This window comes from Stegodyphus dumicola, chromosome 11 (genome assembly GCF_044657685.1).
Source record: "Stegodyphus dumicola isolate Sdum_Otavi_A_Nest chromosome 11, ASM4465768v1".
Lineage (NCBI taxonomy): Eukaryota > Metazoa > Arthropoda > Arachnida > Araneae > Eresidae > Stegodyphus > Stegodyphus dumicola.
Window position 1 is genome coordinate 3,787,929 of NC_140778.1, and position 16,206 is coordinate 3,804,134.

Consider the following 16,206-nt stretch of genomic DNA (forward strand, 5'->3'; position numbering starts at 1 on the left):
TGAAAGTGTTGCCAAAAAAGGTTAGAGTCCTGCATCATATTTGAAGAAATTATATAATGAAAAATCTGCATAAATGTATGTATATTTCTCGTATTGTGATAAAACAACGGTACATAGAGTCATCGAATTTTGAATAACGTAATCCTCCAACGAATACAGGCATGTGGAAAACCAAATTTGAAATATGAAATTTGTTTTATGATCGATTTCCTATTTTTTAAAACTTTGACGAATTTTTGATTAACAAACTCAAGGATTTCAAAGCGTGCAATGGCAACGTTGTGCAGAAAAAACATTTTTATCTCCAGCGCGTGAGTCTCTGTATCGGAAATTCTAAAGATATGCTCGATTTAAATCTATTTTGCGATATTGCTGTTGCACTGAATCTTATGTTTTATGTGCGAGGAACATGATATTTAATAAAGAAAGTAACATACAAAATGTTAAAAAACGCCCCTTTGGACGTAATTTAAAATCTGAAACATTTCAGTTTTTTTTTTTTTTTTTAGTCCAAAGGGATTTGAATCCCGAAGGATTATTAGTTTAGTTTTGGCATTTTGCGTCGGACTCATAAATGTCGCTTCACTTTTTAAACTGTTGCCATAAAATGTTAGAGTCCTGCATTATATTTGAAGAAATTAAATAATGAATATCTGCGTAAATGCATGTATATTTCTCACATTGTCATAAAATAACGATACATAGACTCATCGAATTTTGAATAACGTAATCCTCCAACGAATATGAGCATGTGGAAAACCAAATTTGAAATTTGTTTTATGATCGATTTCCTATTTTTTAAAACTTTGACGAATTTTTGATTAACAAGCTCAAGGATTTCAAAGCGTGCAATGGCAACGTTGTGCAGAAAAACATTTTTATCTCCAGCGCGTGAGTCTCTGTATCGGAAATTTTAAAGATATGCTCGTTTTAAAACAATTTTGCGATATAGCTGTTGCACTGAATCTTATGTTTTAAGTGCGATGAACATGATATTTAATAAAGAAAGTAACATACAAAATGTTAAAAAACGCCCCTTTGGACGTAATTTAAAATCTGAAACATTTCGGATTTTTTTTTTCTTTTTTTTTTAATTTTGGAGCTCTAAATGTCAAAGGTACGAATCGAAACGAGTCTTTACTCGTTTTTAGTCCAAAGGGATTTGAATCCCGAAGGACTATTAGTTTCGATTTGGCATTTTGCTTCGGACTCATAAATGTCGGTTCACTTTTGAAAGTGTTGCCAAAAAAGGTTAGAGTCCTGCATTATATTTGAAGAAATTAAATAATGAAAAATCTGCATAAATGTATGTATATTTCTCGTATTGTGATAAAACAACGGTACATAGAGTCATCGAATTTTGAATAACGTAATCCTCCAACGAATACAGGCATGTGGAAAACCAAATTTGAAATATGAAATTTGTTTTATGATCGATTTCCTATTTTTTAAAATTTTGACGAATTTTTGATTAACAAACTCAAGGATTTCAAAGCGAGCAATGGCAACGTTGTGCAGAAAAAACATTTTTATCTCCAGCGCGTGAGTCTCTGTATCGGAAATTCTAAAGGTATGCTCGTTTTAAAACTATTTTGCGATATTGCTGTTGCACTGGATCTTATGGTTTATATGCGAGGAACATGATATTTAATAAAGAAAGTAACATACAAAATGTTAAAAAACGCCCCTTTGGACATAATTTAAAATCTGAAACATTTCAGATTTTTTTTTTTTAGTCCAAAGGGATTTGAATCCCGAAGGATTATTAGTTTACTTTTGGCATTTTGCGTCGGACTCATAAATGTTGCTTCACTTTTCAAACTGTTGCCATGAAATGTTAGATTCCTACATTATATTTGAAGAAATTAAATAATGAAAATCTGCGTAAATGTATGTATATTTCTCACATTGTCATAAAATAACGGTACATAGATTCATCGAATTTTGAATAACGTAATGCTCCAACGAATATGAGCATGTGGAAAACCAAATTTGAAATTTGTTTTATGATCGATTTCCTATTTTTTAAAACTTTGACGAATTTTTGATTAACAAGCTCAAGGATTTCAAAGCGTGCAATGGCAACGTTGTGCAGAAAAAACATTTTTATCTCCAGCGCGTGTGTCTCTGTATTGGAAATTCTAAAGATATGCTCGATTTAAATCTATTTTGCGATATTGCTGTTGCACTGAATCTTATGTTTTATGTGCGAGGAACATGATATTTAATAAAGAAAGTAACATACAAAATGTTAAAAAACGCCCCTTTGGACGTAATTTAAAATCTGAAACATTTCAGTTTTTTTTTTTTTTTAGTCCAAAGGGATTTGAATCCCGAAGGATTATTAGTTTAGTTTTGGCATTTTGCGTCGGACTCATAAATGTCGCTTCACTTTTCAAACTGTTGCCATAAAATGTTAGAGTCCTGCATTATATTTGAAGAAATTATATAATGAATATCTGCGTAAATGCATGTATATTTCTCACATTGTCATAAAATAACGGTACATAGACTCATCGAATTTTGAATAACGTAATCCTCCAACGAATATGAGCATGTGGAAAACCAAATTTGAAATTTGTTTTATGATCGATTTCCTATTTTTTAAAACTTTGACGAATTTTTGATTAACAAGCTCAAGGATTTCAAAGCGTGCAATGGCAACGTTGTGCAGAAAAACATTTTTATCTCCAGCGCGTGAGTCTCTGTATCGGAAATTTTAAAGATATGCTCGTTTTAAAACTATTTTGCGATATAGCTGTTGCACTGAATCTTATGTTTTAAGTGCGATGAACATGATATTTAATAAAGAAAGTAACATACAAAATGTTAAAAAACGCCCCTTTGGACGTAATTTAAAATCTGAAACATTTCGGATTTTTTTTTTTCTTTTTTTTTAATTTTGGAGCTCTAAATGTCAAAGGTACGAATCGAAACGAGTCTTTACTCGTTTTTAGTCCAAAGGGATTTGAATCCCGAAGGACTATTAGTTTCGATTTGGCATTTTGCTTCGGACTCATAAATGTCGGTTCACTTTTGAAAGTGTTGCCAAAAAAGGTTAGAGTCCTGCATTATATTTGAAGAAATTAAATAATGAAAAATCTGCATAAATGTATGTATATTTCTCGTATTGTGATAAAACAACGGTACATAGAGTCATCGAATTTTGAATAACGTAATCCTCCAACGAATACAGGCATGTGGAAAACCAAATTTGAAATATGAAATTTGTTTTATGATCGATTTCCTATTTTTTAAAACTTTGACGAATTTTTGATTAACAAACTTAAGGATTTCAAAGCGAGCAGTGGCAACGTTGTGCAGAAAAAACATTTTTATCTCCAGCGCGTGAGTCTCTGTATAGGAAATTCTAAAGATGTGCTCGTTTTAAAACTATTTTGCGATAGTGCTGTTGCACTGGATCTTATGGTTTAATTGCGAGGAACATGATATTTAATAAAGAAAGGTAACACACAAAATGTTAAAAAACGCCCCTTTGGACGTAATTTAAAATCTGAAACATTTCAGATTTTTTTTTTTGTTTTTTTTTTTTGTTTTTTTTTTTTTTTTAGTCCAAAGGGATTTGAATCCCGAATTACTATTAGTTTCGTTTTGGCATTTTGCGTCGGTCGGATAAATGTCGGTTCACTTTTCAAACTATTGCCATAAAATGTTAGAGTCCTGCATTATATTTGAAGAAATTAAATAATGATAATCTGCGTAAATGTATGTATATTTCTCACATTGTCATAAAATAACGGTACATAGAGTCATCGAATTTTGAATAACGTAATCCTCCAAAGAATATGAGCATGTGGAAGACCAAACTTGAAATTTGAAATTTGTTTTATGATCGATTTCCTATTTTTTAAAATTTTGACGAATTTTTGATTAACAAACTCAAGGATTTCAAAGCGAGCAATGGCAACGTTGTGCAGAAAAAACATTTTTATCTCCAGCGCGTGAGTCTCTGTATCGGAAATTCTAAAGGTATGCTCGTTTTAAAACTATTTTGCGATATTGCTGTTGCACTGGATCTTATGGTTTATATGCGAGGAACATGATATTTAATAAAGAAAGTAACATACAAAATGTTAAAAAACGCCCCTTTGGACATAATTTAAGATCTGAAACATTTCAGATTTTTTTTTTTTTAGTCCAAAGGGATTTGAATCCCGAAGGATTATTAGTTTACTTTTGGCATTTTGCGTCGGACTCATAAATGTTGCTTCACTTTTCAAACTGTTGCCATGAAATGTTAGATTCCTACATTATATTTGAAGAAATTAAATAATGAAAATCTGCGTAAATGTATGTATATTTCTCACATTGTCATAAAATAACGGTACATAGATTCATCGAATTTTGAATAACGTAATGCTCCAACGAATATGAGCATGTGGAAAACCAAATTTGAAATTTGTTTTATGATCGATTTCCTATTTTTTAAAACTTTGACGAATTTTTGATTAACAAGCTCAAGGATTTCAAAGCGTGCAATGGCAACGTTGTGCAGAAAAAACATTTTTATCTCCAGCGCGTGTGTCTCTGTATTGGAAATTCTAAAGATATGCTCGATTTAAATCTATTTTGCGATATTGCTGTTGCACTGAATCTTATGTTTTATGTGCGAGGAACATGATATTTAATAAAGAAAGTAACATACAAAATGTTAAAAAACGCCCCTTTGGACGTAATTTAAAATCTGAAACATTTCAGTTTTTTTTTTTTTTTTAGTCCAAAGGGATTTGAATCCCGAAGGATTATTAGTTTAGTTTTGGCATTTTGCGTCGGACTCATAAATGTCGCTTCACTTTTCAAACTGTTGCCATAAAATGTTAGAGTCCTGCATTATATTTGAAGAAATTATATAATGAATATCTGCGTAAATGCATGTATATTTCTCACATTGTCATAAAATAACGGTACATAGACTCATCGAATTTTGAATAACGTAATCCTCCAACGAATATGAGCATGTGGAAAACCAAATTTGAAATTTGTTTTATGATCGATTTCCTATTTTTTAAAACTTTGACGAATTTTTGATTAACAAGCTCAAGGATTTCAAAGCGTGCAATGGCAACGTTGTGCAGAAAAACATTTTTATCTCCAGCGCGTGAGTCTCTGTATCGGAAATTTTAAAGATATGCTCGTTTTAAAACTATTTTGCGATATAGCTGTTGCACTGAATCTTATGTTTTAAGTGCGATGAACATGATATTTAATAAAGAAAGTAACATACAAAATGTTAAATAACGCCCCTTTGGACGTAATTTAAAATCTGAAACATTTCGGATTTTTTTTTTCTTTTTTTTTAATTTTGGAGCTCTAAATGTCAAAGGTACGAATCGAAACGAGTCTTTACTCGTTTTTAGTCCAAAGGGATTTGAATCCCGAAGGACTATTAGTTTCGATTTGGCATTTTGCTTCGGACTCATAAATGTCGGTTCACTTTTGAAAGTGTTGCCAAAAAAGGTTAGAGTCCTGCATTATATTTGAAGAAATTAAATAATGAAAAATCTGCATAAATGTATGTATATTTCTCGTATTGTGATAAAACAACGGTACATAGAGTCATCGAATTTTGAATAACGTAATCCTCCAACGAATACAGGCATGTGGAAAACCAAATTTGAAATATGAAATTTGTTTTATGATCGATTTCCTATTTTTTAAAACTTTGACGAATTTTTGATTAACAAACTTAAGGATTTCAAAGCGAGCAGTGGCAACGTTGTGCAGAAAAAACATTTTTATCTCCAGCGCGTGAGTCTCTGTATAGGAAATTCTAAAGATGTGCTCGTTTTAAAACTATTTTGCGATAGTGCTGTTGCACTGGATCTTATGGTTTAATTGCGAGGAACATGATATTTAATAAAGAAAGGTAACACACAAAATGTTAAAAAACGCCCCTTTGGACGTAATTTAAAATCTGAAACATTTCAGATTTTTTTTTTTGTTTTTTTTTTTTGTTTTTTTTTTTTTTTTAGTCCAAAGGGATTTGAATCCCGAATTACTATTAGTTTCGTTTTGGCATTTTGCGTCGGTCGGATAAATGTCGGTTCACTTTTCAAACTATTGCCATAAAATGTTAGAGTCCTGCATTATATTTGAAGAAATTAAATAATGATAATCTGCGTAAATGTATGTATATTTCTCACATTGTCATAAAATAACGGTACATAGAGTCATCGAATTTTGAATAACGTAATCCTCCAACGAATATGAGCATGTGGAAGACCAAACTTGAAATTTGAAATTTGTTTTATGATCGATTTCCTATTTTTTAAAATTTTGACGAATTTTTGATTAACAAACTCAAGGATTTCAAAGCGAGCAATGGCAACGTTGTGCAGAAAAAACATTTTTATCTCCAGCGCGTGAGTCTCTGTATCGGAAATTCTAAAGGTATGCTCGTTTTAAAACTATTTTGCGATATTGCTGTTGCACTGGATCTTATGGTTTATATGCGAGGAACATGATATTTAATAAAGAAAGTAACATACAAAATGTTAAAAAACGCCCCTTTGGACATAATTTAAGATCTGAAACATTTCAGATTTTTTTTTTTTTAGTCCAAAGGGATTTGAATCCCGAAGGATTATTAGTTTACTTTTGGCATTTTGCGTCGGACTCATAAATGTTGCTTCACTTTTCAAACTGTTGCCATGAAATGTTAGATTCCTACATTATATTTGAAGAAATTAAATAATGAAAATCTGCGTAAATGTATGTATATTTCTCACATTGTCATAAAATAACGGTACATAGATTCATCGAATTTTGAATAACGTAATCCTCCAACGAATATGAGCATTGGGAAAACCAAATTTGAAATTTGTTTTATGATCGATTTCCTATTTTTTAAAACTTTGACGAATTTTTGATTAACAAGCTCAAGGATTTCAAAGCGTGCAATGGCAACGTTGTGCAGAAAAACATTTTTATCTCCAGCGCGTGTGTCTCTGTATTGGAAATTCTAAAGATATGCTCGATTTAAATCTATTTTGCGATATTGCTGTTGCACTGAATCTTATGTTTTATGTGCGAGGAACATGATATTTAATAAAGAAAGTAACATACAAAATGTTAAAAAACGCCCCTTTGGACGTAATTTAAAATCTGAAACATTTCAGATTTTTTTTTTTTAGTCCAAAGGGATTTGAATCCCGAAGGATTATTAGTTTACTTTTGGCATTTTGCGTCGGACTCATAAATGTTGCTTCACTTTTCAAACTGTTGCCATGAAATGTTAGATTCCTACATTATATTTGAAGAAATTAAATAATGAAAATCTGCGTAAATGTATGTATATTTCTCACATTGTCATAAAATAACGGTACATAGATTCATCGAATTTTGAATAACGTAATGCTCCAACGAATATGAGCATGTGGAAAACCAAATTTGAAATTTGTTTTATGATCGATTTCCTATTTTTTAAAACTTTGACGAATTTTTGATTAACAAGCTCAAGGATTTCAAAGCGTGCAATGGCAACGTTGTGCAGAAAAAACATTTTTATCTCCAGCGCGTGTGTCTCTGTATTGGAAATTCTAAAGATATGCTCGATTTAAATCTATTTTGCGATATTGCTGTTGCACTGAATCTTATGTTTTATGTGCGAGGAACATGATATTTAATAAAGAAAGTAACATACAAAATGTTAAAAAACGCCCCTTTGGACGTAATTTAAAATCTGAAACATTTCAGTTTTTTTTTTTTTTTTAGTCCAAAGGGATTTGAATCCCGAAGGATTATTAGTTTAGTTTTGGCATTTTGCGTCGGACTCATAAATGTCGCTTCACTTTTCAAACTGTTGCCATAAAATGTTAGAGTCCTGCATTATATTTGAAGAAATTATATAATGAATATCTGCGTAAATGCATGTATATTTCTCACATTGTCATAAAATAACGGTACATAGACTCATCGAATTTTGAATAACGTAATCCTCCAACGAATATGAGCATGTGGAAAACCAAATTTGAAATTTGTTTTATGATCGATTTCCTATTTTTTAAGACTTTGACGAATTTTTGATTAACAAGCTCAAGGATTTCAAAGCGTGCAATGGCAACGTTGTGCAGAAAAACATTTTTATCTCCAGCGCGTGAGTCTCTGTATCGGAAATTTTAAAGATATGCTCGTTTTAAAACTATTTTGCGATATAGCTGTTGCACTGAATCTTATGTTTTAAGTGCGATGAACATGATATTTAATAAAGAAAGTAACATACAAAATGTTAAAAAACGCCCCTTTGGACGTAATTTAAAATCTGAAACATTTCGGATTTTTTTTTTCTTTTTTTTTAATTTTGGAGCTCTAAATGTCAAAGGTACGAATCGAAACGAGTCTTTACTCGTTTTTAGTCCAAAGGGATTTGAATCCCGAAGGACTATTAGTTTCGATTTGGCATTTTGCTTCGGACTCATAAATGTCGGTTCACTTTTGAAAGTGTTGCAAAAAAGGTTAGAGTCCTGCATTATATTTGAAGAAATTAAATAATGAAAAATCTGCATAAATGTATGTATATTTCTCGTATTGTGATAAAACAACGGTACATAGAGTCATCGAATTTTGAATAACGTAATCCTCCAACGAATACAGGCATGTGGAAAACCAAATTTGAAATATGAAATTTGTTTTATGATCGATTTCCTATTTTTTAAAACTTTGACGAATTTTTGATTAACAAACTTAAGGATTTCAAAGCGAGCAGTGGCAACGTTGTGCAGAAAAAACATTTTTATCTCCAGCGCGTGAGTCTCTGTATAGGAAATTCTAAAGATGTGCTCGTTTTAAAACTATTTTGCGATAGTGCTGTTGCACTGGATCTTATGGTTTAATTGCGAGGAACATGATATTTAATAAAGAAAGGTAGCACACAAAATGTTAAAAAACGCCCCTTTGGACGTAATTTAAAATCTGAAACATTTCAGATTTTTTTTTTTGTTTTTTTTTTTTGTTTTTTTTTTTTTTTTAGTCCAAAGGGATTTGAATCCCGAATTACTATTAGTTTCGTTTTGGCATTTTGCGTCGGTCGGATAAATGTCGGTTCACTTTTCAAACTGTTGCCATAAAATGTTAGAGTCCTGCATTATATTTGAAGAAATTAAATAATGATAATCTGCGTAAATGTATGTATATTTCTCACATTGTCATAAAATAACGGTACATAGAGTCATCGAATTTTGAATAACGTAATCCTCCAACGAATATGAGCATGTGGAAGACCAAACTTGAAATTTGAAATTTGTTTTATGATCGATTTCCTATTTTTTAAAACTTTGACGAATTTTTGATTAACAAACTCAAGGATTTCAAAGCGAGCAATGGCAACGTTGTGCAGAAAAAACATTTTTATCTCCAGCGCGTGAGTCTCTGTATCGGAAATTCTAAAGGTATGCTCGTTTTAAAACTATTTTGCGATATTGCTGTTGCACTGGATCTTATGGTTTATATGCGAGGAACATGATATTTAATAAAGAAAGTAACATACAAAATGTTAAAAAACGCCCCTTTGGACATAATTTAAAATCTGAAACATTTCAGATTTTTTTTTTTTTAGTCCAAAGGGATTTGAATCCCGAAGGATTATTAGTTTACTTTTGGCATTTTGCGTCGGACTCATAAATGTTGCTTCACTTTTCAAACTGTTGCCATGAAATGTTAGATTCCTACATTATATTTGAAGAAATTAAATAATGAAAATCTGCGTAAATGTATGTATATTTCTCACATTGTCATAAAATAACGGTACATAGATTCATCGAATTTTGAATAACGTAATCCTCCAACGAATATGAGCATTGGGAAAACCAAATTTGAAATTTGTTTTATGATCGATTTCCTATTTTTTAAAACTTTGACGAATTTTTGATTAACAAGCTCAAGGATTTCAAAGCTTGCAATGGCAACGTTGTGCAGAAAAAACATTTTTATCTCCAGCGCGTGAGTCTCTGTATCGGAAATTCTAAAGATATGCTCGATTTAAATCTATTTTGCGATATTGCTGTTGCACTGAATCTTATGTTTTATGTGCGAGGAACATGATATTTAATAAAGAAAGTAACATACAAAATGTTAAAAAACGCCCCTTTGGACGTAATTTAAAATCTGAAACATTTCAGTTTTTTTTTTTTTTTTTTTTTAGTCCAAAGAGATTTGAATCCCGAAGGATTATTAGTTTCGTTTTGGCATTTTGTGTCGAACTGATAAATGTCGGTTCACTTTTCAAACTGTTGCCATAAAATGTTAGAGTCCTGCATTATATTTGAAGAAACTAAATAATGAAAATCTGCGTAAATGCATGTATATTTCTCACATTGTCATAAAATAACGGTACATAGACTCATCGAATTTTGAATAACGTAATCCTCCAACGAATATGAGCATGTGGAAGACCAAATTTGAAATTTGTTTTATGATCGATTTCCTATTTTTTAAAACTTTGACGAATTTTTGATTAACAAGCTCAAGGATTTCAAAGCGTGCATTGGCAACGTTGTGCAGAAAAACATTTTTATCTCCAGCGCGTGAGTCTCTGTATCGGAAATTCTAAAGATATGCTCGTTTTAAAACTATTTTGCGATATAGCTGTTGCACTGAATCTTATGTTTTAAGTGCGAGGAACATGATATTTAATAAAGAAAGTAACATACAAAATGTTAAAAAACGCCCCTTTGGACGTAATTTAAAATCTGAAACATTTCGGATTTTTTTTTTTTTTTTTTTCTTTTTTTTTAATTTTGGAGCTCCAAATGTCAAAGGTACGAATCGAAACGAGTCTTTACTCGTTTTTAGTCCAAAGGGATTTGAATCCCGAAGGACTATTAGTTTCGTTTTGGCATTTTGCTTCGGACTCATAAATGTCGGTTCACTTTTGAAAGTGTTGCCAAAAAAGGTTAGACTCCTGCATTATATTTGAAGAAATTAAATAATGAAAAATCTGCATAAATGTATGTATATTTCTCGTATTGTGATAAAACAACGGTACATAGAGTCATCGAATTTTGAATAACGTAATCCTCCAACGAATACAGGCATGTGGAAAACCAAATTTGAAATATGAAATTTGTTTTATGATCGATTTCCTATTTTTTAAAACTTTGACGAATTTTTGATTAACAAACTCAAGGATTTCAAAGCGAGCAGTGGCAACGTTGTGCAGAAAAAACATTTTTATCTCCAGCGCGTGAGTCTCTGTATCGGAAATTCTAAAGGTATGCTCGTTTTAAATCTATTTTGCGATATTGCTGTTGCACTGAATCTTATGTTTTATATGCGAGGAACATGATATTTAATAAAGAAAGTAACATACAAAATGTTAAAAAACGCCCCTTTGGACGTAATTTAAAATCTGAAACATTTCAGTTTTTTTTTTTTTTTTTTTATTTATTTTTTTTTTTTTTTTTTATTTTGGAGCTCCAAATGTCAAAGGTACGAATCGAAACGAGTCTTTACTCGTTTTTAGTCCAAAGGGATTTGAATCCCGAAGGACTATTAGTTTCGTTTTGGCATTTTGCGTCGGACGGATAAATGTCGCTTCACTTTTTAAACTGTTGCCATGAAATGTTAGAGTCCTGCATTATATTTGAAGAAATTAAATAATGAATATCTGCGTAAATGTATGTATATTTCTCACATTGTCATAAAATAACGGTACATAGAGTCATCGAATTTTGAATAACGTAATCCTCCAACGAATATGAGCATGTGGAAGACCAAATTTGAAATTTGTTTTATGATCGATTTCCTATTTTTTAAAACTTTGACGAATTTTTGATTAACAAACTCAAGGATTTCAAAGCGAGCAATGGCAAAGTTGTGGAGAAAAAACATTTTTATCTCTAGCGCGTGAGTCTCTGTATCGGAAATTCTAAAGATATGCTCCTTTTTGAAATTATTTTGCGATATTGCTGTTGCACTGGATCTTATGGTTTAAGTGCGAGGAACATGATATTTAATAATGAAAGGTAACACACAAAATGTTAAAAAAAGCCCCTTCGGACGTAATTTAAAATGTGAAACATTTCAGATTTTACTAATTCAGAAGTGAAACAACAAAAATCAGCGTCAATCCACAAAATTTTCACAGGACTAGTTTCGATGGTTTTACCGAACCACCATCTTCAGCTGCAAAACCGCAAATGACACGCCGAATAAATACTAATTCAGAAGTCAAACAACAAACGCAATTTTGTTGTTTGACTTCTGAATTAGTATTTATTCGGCGTGTTATTGTGTCTTAATTTCAGATTTTTTTTTTTTTTTTTTTTTTTTTAGTCCAAAGAGATTTGAATCCCGAAGGACTATTAGTTTCGTTTTGGCATTTTGCGTCGGTCGGATAAATGTCGGTTCACTTTTCAAACTGTTGCCATAAAATGTTAAGAGTCCTGCATTATATTTGAAGAAATTAAATAATGAAAAATCTGCATAAATGTATGTATATTTCTCGTATTGTGATAAAACAACGGTACATAGCGTCATCGAATTTTGAATAACGTAATCCTCCAACGAATATGAGCATGTGGAAGACCAAATTTGAAATTTGTTTTATGATCGATTTCCTATTTTTTAAAACTTTGACGAATTTTTGATTAACAAACTTAAGGATTTCAAAGCGAGCAATGGCAAAGTTGTGGAGAAAAAACATTTTTACCTCTAGCGCGTGAGTCTCTGTATCGGAAATTCTAAAGATATGCTCCTTTTTGAAATTATTTTGCGATATTGCTGTTGCACTGGATCTTATGGTTTAAGTGCAAGGAACATGATATTTAATAAAGAAAGATAATATACAAAATGTTAAAAAACGCCCCTTTGGACGTAATTTAAAATCTGAAACATTTCAGATTTTACTAATTCAGAAGTCAAACAACAAAAATCAGCGTCAATCCACAAAATTTTCACAGGACTAGTTTCGATGTTTTTACCGAACCACCATCTTCAGCTGCAAAACCGCAAATGACACGCCGAATAAATACTAATTCAGAAGTCAAACAACAAACGCAATTTTGTTGTTTGACTTCTGAATTAGTATTTATTCGGCGTGTTATTGTGTCTTAATTTCAGATTTTTTTTTTCTTTTTTTTTTTTTTTTGGTCCAAAGGGATTTGAATCCCGAAGGACTATTAGTTTCGTTTTGGCATTTTGCGTCGGTCGGATAAATGTCGGTTCACTTTTCAAACTGTTGCCATAAAATGTTAAGAGTCCTGCATTATATTTGAAGAAATTAAATAATGAAAATCTGCGTAAATGTATGTATATTTCTCGTATTGTGATAAAACAACGGTACATAGAGTCATCGAATTTTTAATAACGTAATCCTCCAACGAATATGAGCATGTGGAAGACCAAATTTGAAATTTGAAATTTGTTTTATGATCGATTTCCTATTTTTTAAAACTTTGACGAATTTTTGATTAACAAACTCAAGGATTTCAAAGCGAGCAATGGCAACGTTGTGCAGAAAAAACATTTTTATCTCCAGCGCGTAAGTCTCTGTATCGGAAATTCTAAAGATATGCTCGTTTTAAAACTAATTTGCGATATAGCTGTTGCACTGAATCTTATGGTTTAAGTGCGAGGAACATGATATTTAATAAAGAAAGGTAATATACAAAATGTTAAAAAACGCCCCTTTGGACATAATTTAAAATCTGAAACATTTCAGATTTTTTTTTTTTAGTCCAAAGGGATTTGAATCCCGAAGGATTATTAGTTTTTGGCATTTTGCGTCGGACGGATAAATGTCGTTTCACTTTTTAAACTTTTGCCATGAAATGTTAGAGTCCTGCATTATATTTGAAGAAATTAAATAATGAAAAATCTGCATAAATGTATGTATATTTCTCGTATTGTGATAAAACAACGGTACATAGAGTCATCGAATTTTGAATAACGTAATCCTCCAACGAATATGAGCATGTGGAAGACCAAATTTGAAATTTGAAATTTGTTTTATGATCGATTTCCTATTTTTTAAAACTTTGACGAATTTTTGATTAACAAACTCAAGGATTTCAAAGCGAGCAATGGCAACGTTGTGCAGAAAAAACATTTTTATCTCCAGCGCGTGAGTCTCTGTATCGGAAATTCTAAAGGTATGCTCGTTTTAAAACTATTTTGCGATATTGCTGTTGCACTGGATCTTATGGTTTATATGCGAGGAACATGATATTTAATAAAGAAAGTAACATACAAAATGTTAAAAAACGCCCCTTTGGACATAATTTAAAATCTGAAACATTTCAGATTTTTTTTTTTTTAGTCCAAAGGGATTTGAATCCCGAAGGATTATTAGTTTACTTTTGGCATTTTGCGTCGGACTCATAAATGTTGCTTCACTTTTCAAACTGTTGCCATGAAATGTTAGATTCCTACATTATATTTGAAGAAATTAAATAATGAAAATCTGCGTAAATGTATGTATATTTCTCACATTGTCATAAAATAACGGTACATAGATTCATCGAATTTTGAATAACGTAATCCTCCAACGAATATGAGCATTGGGAAAACCAAATTTGAAATTTGTTTTATGATCGATTTCCTATTTTTTAAAACTTTGACGAATTTTTGATTAACAAGCTCAAGGATTTCAAAGCTTGCAATGGCAACGTTGTGCAGAAAAAACATTTTTATCTCCAGCGCGTGAGTTTCTGTATCGGAAATTCTAAAGATATGCTCGATTTAAATCTATTTTGCGATATTGCTGTTGCACTGAATCTTATGTTTTATGTGCGAGGAACATGATATTTAATAAAGAAAGTAACATACAAAATGTTAAAAAACGCCCCTTTGGACGTAATTTAAAATCTGAAACATTTCAGTTTTTTTTTTTTTTTTTTTTTAGTCCAAAGAGATTTGAATCCCGAAGGATTATTAGTTTCGTTTTGGCATTTTGTGTCGAACTGATAAATGTCGGTTCACTTTTCAAACTGTTGCCATAAAATGTTAGAGTCCTGCATTATATTTGAAGAAACTAAATAATGAAAATCTGCGTAAATGCATGTATATTTCTCACATTGTCATAAAATAACGGTACATAGACTCATCGAATTTTGAATAACGTAATCCTCCAACGAATATGAGCATGTGGAAGACCAAATTTGAAATTTGTTTTATGATCGATTTCCTATTTTTTAAAACTTTGACGAATTTTTGATTAACAAGCTCAAGGATTTCAAAGCGTGCATTGGCAACGTTGTGCAGAAAAACATTTTTATCTCCAGCGCGTGAGTCTCTGTATCGTAAATTCTAAAGATATGCTCGTTTTAAAACTATTTTGCGATATAGCTGTTGCACTGAATCTTATGTTTTAAGTGCGAGGAACATGATATTTAATAAAGAAAGTAACATACAAAATGTTAAAAAACGCCCCTTTGGACGTAATTTAAAATCTGAAACATTTCGGATTTTTTTTTTTTTTTCTTTTTTTTTAATTTTGGAGCTCCAAATGTCAAAGGTACGAATCGAAACGAGTCTTTACTCGTTTTTAGTCCAAAGGGATTTGAATCCCGAAGGACTATTAGTTTCGTTTTGGCATTTTGCTTCGGACTCATAAATGTCGGTTCACTTTTGAAAGTGTTGCCAAAAAAGGTTAGACTCCTGCATTATATTTGAAGAAATTAAATAATGAAAAATCTGCATAAATGTATGTATATTTCTCGTATTGTGATAAAACAACGGTACATAGAGTCATCGAATTTTGAATAACGTAATCCTCCAACGAATACAGGCATGTGGAAAACCAAATTTGAAATATGAAATTTGTTTTATGATCGATTTCCTATTTTTTAAAACTTTGACGAATTTTTGATTAACAAACTCAAGGATTTCAAAGCGAGCAGTGGCAACGTTGTGCACAAAAAACATTTTTATCTCCAGCGCGTGAGTCTCTGTATCGGAAATTCTAAAGGTATGCTCGTTTTAAATCTATTTTGCGATATTGCTGTTGCACTGAATCTTATGTTTTATATGCGAGGAACATGATATTTAATAAAGAAAGTAACATACAAAATGTTAAAAAACGCCCCTTTGGACGTAATTTAAAATCTGAAACATTTCAGTTTTTTTTTTTTTTTTTATTTTTTTATTTTTTTTTTTTTATTTTGGAGCTCCAAATGTCAAAGGTACGAATCGAAACGAGTCTTTACTCGTTTTTAGTCCAAAGGGATTTGAATCCCGAAGGACTATTAG